The sequence below is a fragment of the Styela clava genome, chromosome 5, assembly GCF_964204865.1.
Source record: "Styela clava chromosome 5, kaStyClav1.hap1.2, whole genome shotgun sequence".
NCBI lineage: Eukaryota > Metazoa > Chordata > Ascidiacea > Stolidobranchia > Styelidae > Styela > Styela clava.
Window position 1 is genome coordinate 3,690,806 of NC_135254.1, and position 12,229 is coordinate 3,703,034.

A 12,229-nucleotide genomic window follows, 5' to 3' on the forward strand; every position below is an offset into this window, starting at 1 on the left:
AATACGATTCATTGCGTTCACTCTTTTATGTGATACATCGCGAGTTCTTTGCCATCCGATGACAGAGTGAAGTTGAACAACTTTACAAATAATAGCAAGGACCAGGGGGTGGAATATTAAACTATAAACAAAGAGCCGCAGCTACGATACGTACCTTAAACAGGGAATAATGATATTTCCGAATCTTGGCGCTCATTCTATTGCTCAATCAATGGCAACACAATCTGAATGTGAAACTGCAAACAAGGAATCAATCTAGAGACGGTTGGATAAAGGGCTAACTTGGATAATGGCAAGGCATGTCATGGACTAATATCAATAAATAAATTAATAAATGGATTGTAAGATTGGTCATGAGAAATTTAACACACCCAAACGAGGATCAATACGGCCACAACTAATGAAAGCATCGTGGCTTAACTTAACTCGTAAGCCAACAGGATATTGGTAGTGAGGATCAATACGGCCACAACTAATGAAAGCATCGTGGCTTAACTTAACTCGTAAGCCAACAGGATATTGGTAGTGAGCAAATATATAAAAGGGATACGGCCACAACTAATGAAAGCATCGTGGCTTAACTTAACTCGTAAGCCAACAGGATATTGGTAACGAGGATCAATACGGCCACAACTAATGAAAGCATCGTGGCTTAACTTAACTCGTAAGCCAACAGGATATTGGTAGTGAGCAAATATATAAAAGGGATAGCGCGAACGCAGTCCCCACTAGCAGAAATTACACGACCGAGTTATCCACATTTGGGATAATCGCTAGGGTCAATTTAGTCTGGGTGCAATGACTAAACCTCGCCTAGGCAGAACCGCCTTTGTGATCGCGGTTGACTGCCTCGTCAGGTAAGTATGATTTGTGACGATTGGTTACGCATCATGAATGAATGTTCTATGCTAAGTGTTGAGAAGAACTTCTCAACATTAAAAACGATATGTGCAAAAGTTGCAATTTTAATTGATTCGTCTGTGGGTAACGTGGAATACGATTCATTGCGTTCACTCTTTTATGTGATACATCGCGAGTTCTTTGTCATCCGATGGCAGAGTGAAGTTGAACAACTTTACAAAAAATAGCAAGGACCAGGGGGTGGAATATTAAACTATAAACAATGAGCCGCAGCTACGATAGGTAGCTTAAACAGGGAATAATGATTTTCCGAATCTTGGCGCTCATTCTATTGCTCAATCAATGGCAACACAATCTGAATGTGAAACTGCAAACAAAGAATCAATCTAGAGACGGTTGGATAAAGGGATAACTTGGATAATGGCAAGGCATGTCATGGACTAATATCAATCAATGGATTGTAAGATTGGTCATGAGAAAGATAACACACCCAAACGAGGATCAATACGGCCACAACTAATGAAAGCAACGTGGCCGCTCATTGACTTAACTCGTAAGCCAACAGGATATTGGTAGTGAGCAAATATATAAAAGGGATAGCGCGAACGCAGTCCCCACTAGCAGAAATTACACGACCGAGTTATCCACATTTGGGATAATCGCTAGGGTCAATTTAGACTGGGTGCAATGACTAAACCTCGCCTAGGTAGAACCGCCTTTGTGATCGCGGTTGACTGCCTCGTCAGGTAAGTATGATTTGTGACGATTGGTTACGCATCATGAATGAATGTTCTATGCTAAGTGTTGAGAAGAACTTCTCAACATTAAAAACGATATGTGCAAAAGTTGCAATTTTAATTGATTCGTCTGTGGGTAACGTGGAATACGATTCATTGCGTTCACTCTTTTATGTGATACATCGCGAGTTCTTTGCCATCCGATGGCAGAGTGAAGTTGAACAACTTTACAAAAAATAGCAAGGACCAGTGGGTGGAATATTAAACTATAAACAATGAGCCGCAGCTACGATACGTACCTTAAACAGGGAATATTGATATTTCCGAATCTTGGCGCTCATTCTATTGCTCAATCAATGGCAACACAATCTGAATGTGAAACTGCAAACAAGGAATCAATCTAGAGACAATTGGATAAAGGGATAACTTGGATAATGGCAAGGCATGTCATGGACTAATATCAATAAATGAATTGTAAGATTGGTCATGAGAAAGATAACACACCCAAACGAGGATCAATACGGCCACAACTAATGAAAGCAACGTGGCCGCTCATTGACTTAACTCGTAAGCCAACAAGATATTGGTAGTGAGCAAATATATAAAAGGGATAGCGCGAACGCAGTCACCACTAGCAGAAATTACGCGACCGAGTTATCCACATTTGGGATAATCGCTAGGGTCAATTTAGTCTGGGTGCAATGACTAAACCTCGCCTAGACAGAACCGCCTTTGTGATCGCGGTTGACTGCCTCGTCAGGTAAGTATGATTTGTGACGATTGGTTACGCATCATGAATGAATGTTCTATGCTAAGTGTTGAGAAGAACTTCTCAACATTAAAAACGATATGTGCAAAAGTTGCAATTTTAATTGATTCGTCTGTGGGTAACGTGGAATACGATTCATTGCGTTCACTCTTTTATGTGATACATCGCGAGTTCTTTGCCATCCGATGACAGAGTGAAGTTGAACAACTTTACAAATAATAGCAAGGACCAGGGGGTGGAATATTAAACTATAAACAAAGAGCCGCAGCTACGATACGTACCTTAAACAGGGAATAATGATATTTCCGAATCTTGGCGCTCATTCTATTGCTCAATCAATGGCAACACAATCTGAATGTGAAACTGCAAACAAGGAATCAATCTAGAGACGGTTGGATAAAGGGCTAACTTGGATAATGGCAAGGCATGTCATGGACTAATATCAATAAATAAATTAATAAATGGATTGTAAGATTGGTCATGAGAAATTTAACACACCCAAACGAGGATCAATACGGCCACAACTAATGAAAGCATCGTGGCCGCTCATTGACTTAACTCGTAAGCCAACAGGATATTGGTAGTGAGCAAATATATAAAAGGGATAGCGCGAACGCAGTCCCCACTAGCAGAAATTACACGACCGAGTTATCCACATTTGGGATAATCGCTAGGGTCAATTTAGTCTGGGTGCAATGACTAAACCTCGCCTAGGCAGAACCGCCTTTGTGATCGCGGTTGACTGCCTCGTCAGGTAAGTATGATTTGTGACGATTGGTTACGCATCATGAATGAATGTTCTATGCTAAGTGTTGAGAAGAACTTCTCAACATTAAAAACGATATGTGCAAAAGTTGCAATTTTAATTGATTCGTCTGTGGGTAACGTGGAATACGATTCATTGCGTTCACTCTTTTATGTGATACATCGCGAGTTCTTTGCCATCCAATGACAGAGTGAAGTTGAACAACTTTACAAAAAATAGCAAGGACCAGGGGGTGGAATATTAAACTATAAACAAAGAGCCGCAGCTACGATACGTACCTTAAACAGGGAATAATGATATTTCCGAATCTTGGCGCTCATTCTATTGCTCAATCAATGGCAACACAATCTGAATGTGAAACTGCAAACAAGGAATCAATCTAGAGACGGTTGGATAAAGGGCTAACTTGGATAATGGCAAGGCATGTCATGGACTAATATCAATAAATAAATTAATAAATGGATTGTAAGATTGGTCATGAGAAATTTAACACACCCAAACGAGGATCAATACGGCCACAACTAATGAAAGCATCGTGGCCGCTCATTGACTTAACTCGTAAGCCAACAGGATATTGGTAGTGAGCAAATATATAAAAGGGATAGCGCGAACGCAGTCCCCACTAGCAGAAATTACACGACCGAGTTATCCACATTTGGGATAATCGCTAGGGTCAATTTAGTCTGGGTGCAATGACTAAACCTCGCCTAGGCAGAACCGCCTTTGTGATCGCGGTTGACTGCCTCGTCAGGTAAGTATGATTTGTGACGATTGGTTACGCATCATGAATGAATGTTCTATGCTAAGTGTTGAGAAGAACTTCTCAACATTAAAAACGATATGTGCAAAAGTTGCAATTTTAATTGATTCGTCTGTGGGTAACGTGGAATACGATTCATTGCGTTCACTCTTTTATGTGATACATCGCGAGTTCTTTGTCATCCGATGGCAGAGTGAAGTTGAACAACTTTACAAAAAATAGCAAGGACCAGGGGGTGGAATATTAAACTATAAACAATGAGCCGCAGCTACGATAGGTAGCTTAAACAGGGAATAATGATTTTCCGAATCTTGGCGCTCATTCTATTGCTCAATCAATGGCAACACAATCTGAATGTGAAACTGCAAACAAAGAATCAATCTAGAGACGGTTGGATAAAGGGATAACTTGGATAATGGCAAGGCATGTCATGGACTAATATCAATCAATGGATTGTAAGATTGGTCATGAGAAAGATAACACACCCAAACGAGGATCAATACGGCCACAACTAATGAAAGCAACGTGGCCGCTCATTGACTTAACTCGTAAGCCAACAGGATATTGGTAGTGAGCAAATATATAAAAGGGATAGCGCGAACGCAGTCCCCACTAGCAGAAATTACACGACCGAGTTATCCACATTTGGGATAATCGCTAGGGTCAATTTAGACTGGGTGCAATGACTAAACCTCGCCTAGGTAGAACCGCCTTTGTGATCGCGGTTGACTGCCTCGTCAGGTAAGTATGATTTGTGACGATTGGTTACGCACCATGAATGAATGTTCTATGCTAAGTGTTGAGAAGAACTTCTCAACATTAAAAACGATATGTGCAAAAGTTGCAATTTTAATTGATTCGTCTGTGGGTAACGTGGAATACGATTCATTGCGTTCACTCTTTTATGTGATACATCGCGAGTTCTTTGCCATCCGATGGCAGAGTGAAGTTGAACAACTTTACAAAAAATAGCAAGGACCAGTGGGTGGAATATTAAACTATAAACAATGAGCCGCAGCTACGATACGTACCTTAAACAGGGAATATTGATATTTCCGAATCTTGGCGCTCATTCTATTGCTCAATCAATGGCAACACAATCTGAATGTGAAACTGCAAACAAGGAATCAATCTAGAGACGATTGGATAAAGGGATAACTTGGATAATGGCAAGGCATGTCATGGACTAATATCAATAAATGAATTGTAAGATTGGTCATGAGAAAGATAACACACCCAAACGAGGATCAATACGGCCACAACTAATGAAAGCAACGTGGCCGCTCATTGACTTAACTCGTAAGCCAACAAGATATTGGTAGTGAGCAAATATATAAAAGGGATAGCGCGAACGCAGTCACCACTAGCAGAAATTACGCGACCGAGTTATCCACATTTGGGATAATCGCTAGGGTCAATTTAGTCTGGGTGCAATGACTAAACCTCGCCTAGGCAGAACCGCCTTTGTGATCGCGGTTGACTGCCTCGTCAGGTAAGTATGATTTGTGACGATTGGTTACGCATCATGAATGAATGTTCTATGCTAAGTGTTGAGAAGAACTTCTCAACATTAAAAACGATATGTGCAAAAGTTGCAATTTTAATTGATTCGTCTGTGGGTAACGTGGAATACGATTCATTGCGTTCACTCTTTTATGTGATACATCGCGAGTTCTTTGCCATCCGATGACAGAGTGAAGTTGAACAACTTTACAAAAAATAGCAAGGACCAGGGGGTGGAATATTAAACTATAAACAAAGAGCCGCAGCTACGATACGTACCTTAAACAGGGAATAATGATATTTCCGAATCTTGGCGCTCATTCTATTGCTCAATCAATGGCAACACAATCTGAATGTGAAACTGCAAACAAGGAATCAATCTAGAGACGGTTGGATAAAGGGCTAACTTGGATAATGGCAAGGCATGTCATGGACTAATATCAATAAATAAATTAATAAATGGATTGTAAGATTGGTCATGAGAAATTTAACACACCCAAACGAGGATCAATACGGCCACAACTAATGAAAGCATCGTGGCCGCTCATTGACTTAACTCGTAAGCCAACAGGATATTGGTAGTGAGCAAATATATAAAAGGGATAGCGCGAACGCAGTCCCCACTAGCAGAAATTACACGACCGAGTTATCCACATTTGGGATAATCGCTAGGGTCAATTTAGTCTGGGTGCATTGACTAAACCTCGCCTAGGCAGAACCGCCTTTGTGATCGCGGTTGACTGCCTCGTCAGGTAAGTATGATTTGTGACGATTGGTTACGCATCATGAATGAATGTTCTATGCTAAGTGTTGAGAAGAACTTCTCAACATTAAAAACGATATGTGCAAAAGTTGCAATTTTAATTGATTCGTCTGTGGGTAACGTGGAATACGATTCATTGCGTTCACTCTTTTATGTGATACATCGCGAGTTCTTTGCCATCCGATGGCAGAGTGAAGTTGAACAACTTTACAAAAAATAGCAAGGACCAGGGGGTGGAATATTAAACTATAAACAATGAGCCGCAGCTACGATAGCTAGCTTAAACAGGGAATAATGATATTTCCGAATCTTGGCGCTCATTCTATTGCTCAATCAATGGCAACACAATCTGAATGTGAAACTGCAAACAAGGAATCAATCTAGAGACGGTTGGATAAAGGGATAACTTGGATAATGGCAAGGCATGTCATGGACTAATATCAATAAATGGATTGTAAGATTGGTCATGAGAAAGATAACACACCCAAACGAGGATCAATACGGCCACAACTAATGAAAGCAACGTGGCCGCTCATTGACTTAACTCGTAAGCCAACAGGATATTGGTAGTGAGCAAATATATAAAAGGGATAGCGCGAACGCAGTCCCCACTAGCAGAAATTACACGACCGAGTTATCCACATTTGGGATAATCGCTAGGGTCAATTTAGTCTGGGTGCAATGACTAAACCTCGCCTAGGCAGAACCGCCTTTGTGATCGCGGTTGACTGCCTCGTCAGGTAAGTATGATTTGTGACGATTGGTTACGCATCATGAATGAATGTTCTATGCTAAGTGTTGAGAAGAACTTCTCAACATTAAAAACGATATGTGCAAAAGTTGCAATTTTAATTGATTCGTCTGTGGGTAACGTGGAATACGATTCATTGCGTTCACTCTTTTATGTGATACATCGCGAGTTCTTTGCCATCCGATGACAGAGTGAAGTTGAACAACTTTACAAATAATAGCAAGGACCAGGGGGTGGAATATTAAACTATAAACAAAGAGCCGCAGCTACGATACGTACCTTAAACAGGGAATAATGATATTTCCGAATCTTGGCGCTCATTCTATTGCTCAATCAATGGCAACACAATCTGAATGTGAAACTGCAAACAAGGAATCAATCTAGAGACGGTTGGATAAAGGGCTAACTTGGATAATGGCAAGGCATGTCATGGACTAATATCAATAAATAAATTAATAAATGGATTGTAAGATTGGTCATGAGAAATTTAACACACCCAAACGAGGATCAATACGGCCACAACTAATGAAAGCATCGTGGCCGCTCATTGACTTAACTCGTAAGCCAACAGGATATTGGTAGTGAGCAAATATATAAAAGGGATAGCGCGAACGCAGTCCCCACTAGCAGAAATTACACGACCGAGTTATCCACATTTGGGATAATCGCTAGGGTCAATTTAGACTGGGTGCAATGACTAAACCTCGCCTAGGCAGAACCGCCTTTGTGATCGCGGTTGACTGCCTCGTCAGGTAAGTATGATTTGTGACGATTGGTTACGCACCATGAATGAATGTTCTATGCTAAGTGTTGAGAAGAACTTCTCAAAATTAAAAACGATATGTGCAAAAGTTGCAATTTTAATTGATTCGTCTGTGGGTAACGTGGAATACGATTCATTGCGTTCACTCTTTTATGTGATACATCGCGAGTTCTTTGTCATCCGATGGCAGAGTGAAGTTGAACAACTTTACAAAAAATAGCAAGGACCAGGGGGTGGAATATTAAACTATAAACAATGAGCCGCAGCTACGATAGGTAGCTTAAACAGGGAATAATGATATTTCCGAATCTTGGCGCTCATTCTATTGCTCAATCAATGGCAACACAATCTGAATGTGAAACTGCAAACAAGGAATCAATCTAGAGACGGTTGGATAAAGGGATAACTTGGATAATGGCAAGGCATGTCATGGACTAATATCAATAAATGGATTATAAGATTGGTCATGAGAAAGATAACACACCCAAACGAGGATCAATACGGCCACAACTAATGAAAGCAACGTGGCCGCTCATTGACTTAACTCGTAAGCCAACAGGATATTGGTAGTGAGCAAATATATAAAAGGGATAGCGCGAACGCAGTCCCCACTAGCAGAAATTACACGACCGAGTTATCCACATTTGGGATAATCGCTAGGGTCAATTTAGTCTGGGTGCAATGACTAAACCTCGCCTAGGCAGAACCGCCTTTGTGATCGCGGTTGACTGCCTCGTCAGGTAAGTATGATTTGTGACGATTGGTTACGCATCATGAATGAATGTTCTATGCTAAGTGTTGAGAAGAACTTCTCAACATTAAAAACGATATGTGCAAAAGTTGCAATTTTAATTGATTCGTCTGTGGGTAACGTGGAATACGATTCATTGCGTTCACTCTTTTATGTGATACATCGCGAGTTCTTTGCCATCCGATGACAGAGTGAAGTTGAACAACTTTACAAATAATAGCAAGGACCAGGGGGTGGAATATTAAACTATAAACAAAGAGCCGCAGCTACGATACGTACCTTAAACAGGGAATAATGATATTTCCGAATCTTGGCGCTCATTCTATTGCTCAATCAATGGCAACACAATCTGAATGTGAAACTGCAAACAAGGAATCAATCTAGAGACGGTTGGATAAAGGGCTAACTTGGATAATGGCAAGGCATGTCATGGACTAATATCAATAAATAAATTAATAAATGGATTGTAAGATTGGTCATGAGAAATTTAACACACCCAAACGAGGATCAATACGGCCACAACTAATGAAAGCATCGTGGCCGCTCATTGACTTAACTCGTAAGCCAACAGGATATAGGTAGTGAGCAAATATATAAAAGGGATAGCGCGAACGCAGTCCCCACTAGCAGAAATTACACGACCGAGTTATCCACATTTGGGATAATCGCTAGGGTCAATTTAGACTGGGTGCAATGACTAAACCTCGCCTAGGCAGAACCGCCTTTGTGATCGCGGTTGACTGCCTCGTCAGGTAAGTATGATTTGTGACGATTGGTTACGCACCATGAATGAATGTTCTATGCTAAGTGTTGAGAAGAAGTTCTCAAAATTAAAAACGATATGTGCAAAAGTTGCAATTTTAATTGATTCGTCTGTGGGTAACGTGGAATACGATTCATTGCGTTCACTCTTTTATGTGATACATCGCGAGTTCTTTGTCATCCGATGGCAGAGTGAAGTTGAACAACTTTACAAAAAATAGCAAGGACCAGGGGGTGGAATATTAAACTATAAACAATGAGCCGCAGCTACGATAGGTAGCTTAAACAGGGAATAATGATATTTCCGAATCTTGGCGCTCATTCTATTGCTCAATCAATGGCAACACAATCTGAATGTGAAACTGCAAACAAGGAATCAATCTAGAGACGGTTGGATAAAGGGATAACTTGGATAATGGCAAGGCATGTCATGGACTAATATCAATAAATGGATTATAAGATTGGTCATGAGAAAGATAACACACCCAAACGAGGATCAATACGGCCACAACTAATGAAAGCAACGTGGCCGCTCATTGACTTAACTCGTAAGCCAACAGGATATTGGTAGTGAGCAAATATATAAAAGGGATAGCGCGAACGCAGTCCCCACTAGCAGAAATTACACGACCGAGTTATCCACATTTGGGATAATCGCTAGGGTCAATTTAGTCTGGGTGCAATGACTAAACCTCGCCTAGGCAGAACCGCCTTTGTGATCGCGGTTGACTGCCTCGTCAGGTAAGTATGATTTGTGACGATTGGTTACGCATCATGAATGAATGTTCTATGCTAAGTGTTGAGAAGAACTTCTCAACATTAAAAACGATATGTGCAAAAGTTGCAATTTTAATTGATTCGTCTGTGGGTAACGTGGAATACGATTCATTGCGTTCACTCTTTTATGTGATACATCGCGAGTTCTTTGCCATCCGATGACAGAGTGAAGTTGAACAACTTTACAAAAAATAGCAAGGACCAGGGGGTGGAATATTAAACTATAAACAAAGAGCCGCAGCTACTATACGTACCTTAAACAGGGAATAATGATATTTCCGAATCTTGGCGCTCATTCTATTGCTCAATCAATGGCAACACAATCTGAATGTGAAACTGCAAACAAGGAATCAATCTAGAGACGGTTGGATAAAGGGCTAACTTGGATAATGGCAAGGCATGTCATGGACTAATATCAATAAATAAATTAATAAATGGATTGTAAGATTGGTCATGAGAAATTTAACACACCCAAACGAGGATCAATACGGCCACAACTAATGAAAGCATCGTGGCCGCTCATTGACTTAACTCGTAAGCCAACAGGATATTGGTAGTGAGCAAATATATAAAAGGGATAGCGCGAACGCAGTCCCCACTAGCAGAAATTACACGACCGAGTTATCCACATTTGGGATAATCGCTAGGGTCAATTTAGTCTGGGTGCATTGACTAAACCTCGCCTAGGCAGAACCGCCTTTGTGATCGCGGTTGACTGCCTCGTCAGGTAAGTATGATTTGTGACGATTGGTTACGCATCATGAATGAATGTTCTATGCTAAGTGTTGAGAAGAACTTCTCAACATTAAAAACGATATGTGCAAAAGTTGCAATTTTAATTGATTCGTCTGTGGGTAACGTGGAATACGATTCATTGCGTTCACTCTTTTATGTGATACATCGCGAGTTCTTTGCCATCCGATGGCAGAGTGAAGTTGAACAACTTTACAAGAAATAGCAAGGACCAGGGGGTGGAATATTAAACTATAAACAATGAGCCGCAGCTACGATAGGTAGCTTAAACAGGGAATAATGATATTTCCGAATCTTGGCGCTCATTCTATTGCTCAATCAATGGCAACACAATCTGAATGTGAAACTGCAAACAAGGAATCAATCTAGAGACGGTTGGATAAAGGGATAACTTGGATAATGGCAAGGCATGTCATGGACTAATATCAATAAATGGATTGTAAGATTGGTCATGAGAAAGATAACACACCCAAACGAGGATCAATACGGCCACAACTAATGAAAGCAACGTGGCCGCTCATTGACTTAACTCGTAAGCCAACAGGATATTGGTAGTGAGCAAATATATAAAAGGGATAGCGCGAACGCAGTCCCCACTAGCAGAAATTACACGACCGAGTTATACACATTTGGGATAATCGCTAGGGTCAATTTAGTCTGGGTGCAATGACTAAACCTCGCCTAGGCAGAACCGCCTTCGTGATCGCGGTTGACTGCCTCGTCAGGTAAGTATGATTTGTGACGATTGGTTACGCATCATGAATGAATGTTCTATGCTAAATGTTGAGAAGAAGTTCTCAACAATAAAAACGATATGTGCAAAAGTTGCAATTTTAATTGATTCGTCTGTCAGGAACGTAGAATACGATTCATTGCGTTCAAATCTTTCATGTGACACATTGCCAGTTTTTTGCCATCCGATGCAGAATGAAGCTGAACAACTTTACAAGAAATAGCAAAGAGCCAGGGTTTGAAATACTAAACTATAAACAAAGAGCCACAGCCCCAATACGTACCTTGGACAGCAAACAATGATATTTCCAAATCTTGGCGCTCATTCTATTGCCCACTCAATGGCAACACAATCTGAATGTGAAACTGTAAACAAGGAATCAATCTAGAGACGGTTGGATAAAGGGATAACTTGGATAATAGCAAGGCATGTCATGGACTAATATCAATAAATGAATTGTAAGATTGGTCATGAGAAATATAACACACCCAAACGAGGATCAATACGGCCACAACTAATGAAAGCAACGTGGCCGCTCATTGACTTAACTCCTAAGCCAACAGGATATTGGTAGTGAGCAAATATATAAAAGGGATAGCGCGAACGCAGTCCCCACTAGCAGAAATTACACGACCGAGTTATCCACATTTGGGATAATCGCTAGGGTCAATTTAGTCTGGGTGCAATGACTAAACCTCTCCTAGTGATCGCGGTTGACTGCCTCGTCAGGTAAGTATGATTTGTGACGATTGGTTACGCATCATGAATGAATGTTCTATG

The 12,229-nt window shown here is 40.7% G+C and overlaps 2 protein-coding genes, 15 non-coding genes and 1 pseudogene across 16 annotated transcripts in view; all 18 read right to left on the bottom strand.

The window, feature by feature from the left end:
• LOC120332866 (FGFR1 oncogene partner 2 homolog) overlaps positions 1-12,229 on the bottom strand; it is a 424,145-nt gene that overhangs the window by 310,010 nt on the left and 101,906 nt on the right.
• The window catches only part of LOC120329781 (FGFR1 oncogene partner 2 homolog), a 443,159-nt gene that overhangs the window by 246,563 nt on the left and 184,367 nt on the right, over positions 1-12,229 (bottom strand). The window lies entirely within an intron of this gene.
• Positions 703-865, bottom strand: LOC144423990 (U1 spliceosomal RNA). Its single transcript, XR_013476354.1, has one exon. It is a non-coding gene; the product is annotated as a U1 spliceosomal RNA (small nuclear RNA).
• LOC144423285 (U1 spliceosomal RNA) lies at positions 1,453-1,615 on the bottom strand. Its single transcript, XR_013475779.1, has one exon. It is a non-coding gene; the product is annotated as a U1 spliceosomal RNA (small nuclear RNA).
• LOC144423415 (U1 spliceosomal RNA) lies at positions 2,203-2,366 on the bottom strand. Its single transcript, XR_013475909.1, has one exon. It is a non-coding gene; the product is annotated as a U1 spliceosomal RNA (small nuclear RNA).
• On the bottom strand, positions 2,967-3,129 carry LOC144423991 (U1 spliceosomal RNA). The gene has a single exon (XR_013476355.1). It is a non-coding gene; the product is annotated as a U1 spliceosomal RNA (small nuclear RNA).
• On the bottom strand, positions 3,730-3,892 carry LOC144423992 (U1 spliceosomal RNA). The gene has a single exon (XR_013476356.1). It is a non-coding gene; the product is annotated as a U1 spliceosomal RNA (small nuclear RNA).
• LOC144423286 (U1 spliceosomal RNA) lies at positions 4,480-4,642 on the bottom strand. Its single transcript, XR_013475780.1, has one exon. It is a non-coding gene; the product is annotated as a U1 spliceosomal RNA (small nuclear RNA).
• LOC144423342 (U1 spliceosomal RNA) lies at positions 5,230-5,393 on the bottom strand. Its single transcript, XR_013475836.1, has one exon. It is a non-coding gene; the product is annotated as a U1 spliceosomal RNA (small nuclear RNA).
• LOC144424223 (U1 spliceosomal RNA) lies at positions 5,994-6,156 on the bottom strand. Its single transcript, XR_013476587.1, has one exon. It is a non-coding gene; the product is annotated as a U1 spliceosomal RNA (small nuclear RNA).
• Positions 6,745-6,907, bottom strand: LOC144423993 (U1 spliceosomal RNA). The gene has a single exon (XR_013476357.1). It is a non-coding gene; the product is annotated as a U1 spliceosomal RNA (small nuclear RNA).
• Positions 7,508-7,670, bottom strand: LOC144424217 (U1 spliceosomal RNA). The gene has a single exon (XR_013476581.1). It is a non-coding gene; the product is annotated as a U1 spliceosomal RNA (small nuclear RNA).
• Positions 8,259-8,421, bottom strand: LOC144423994 (U1 spliceosomal RNA). The gene has a single exon (XR_013476358.1). It is a non-coding gene; the product is annotated as a U1 spliceosomal RNA (small nuclear RNA).
• Positions 9,022-9,184, bottom strand: LOC144424218 (U1 spliceosomal RNA). The gene has a single exon (XR_013476582.1). It is a non-coding gene; the product is annotated as a U1 spliceosomal RNA (small nuclear RNA).
• On the bottom strand, positions 9,773-9,935 carry LOC144423995 (U1 spliceosomal RNA). The gene has a single exon (XR_013476359.1). It is a non-coding gene; the product is annotated as a U1 spliceosomal RNA (small nuclear RNA).
• Positions 10,536-10,698, bottom strand: LOC144424224 (U1 spliceosomal RNA). The gene has a single exon (XR_013476588.1). It is a non-coding gene; the product is annotated as a U1 spliceosomal RNA (small nuclear RNA).
• Positions 11,287-11,449, bottom strand: LOC144423120 (U1 spliceosomal RNA). Its single transcript, XR_013475614.1, has one exon. It is a non-coding gene; the product is annotated as a U1 spliceosomal RNA (small nuclear RNA).
• Positions 12,039-12,186, bottom strand: LOC144423549 (U1 spliceosomal RNA; annotated as a pseudogene).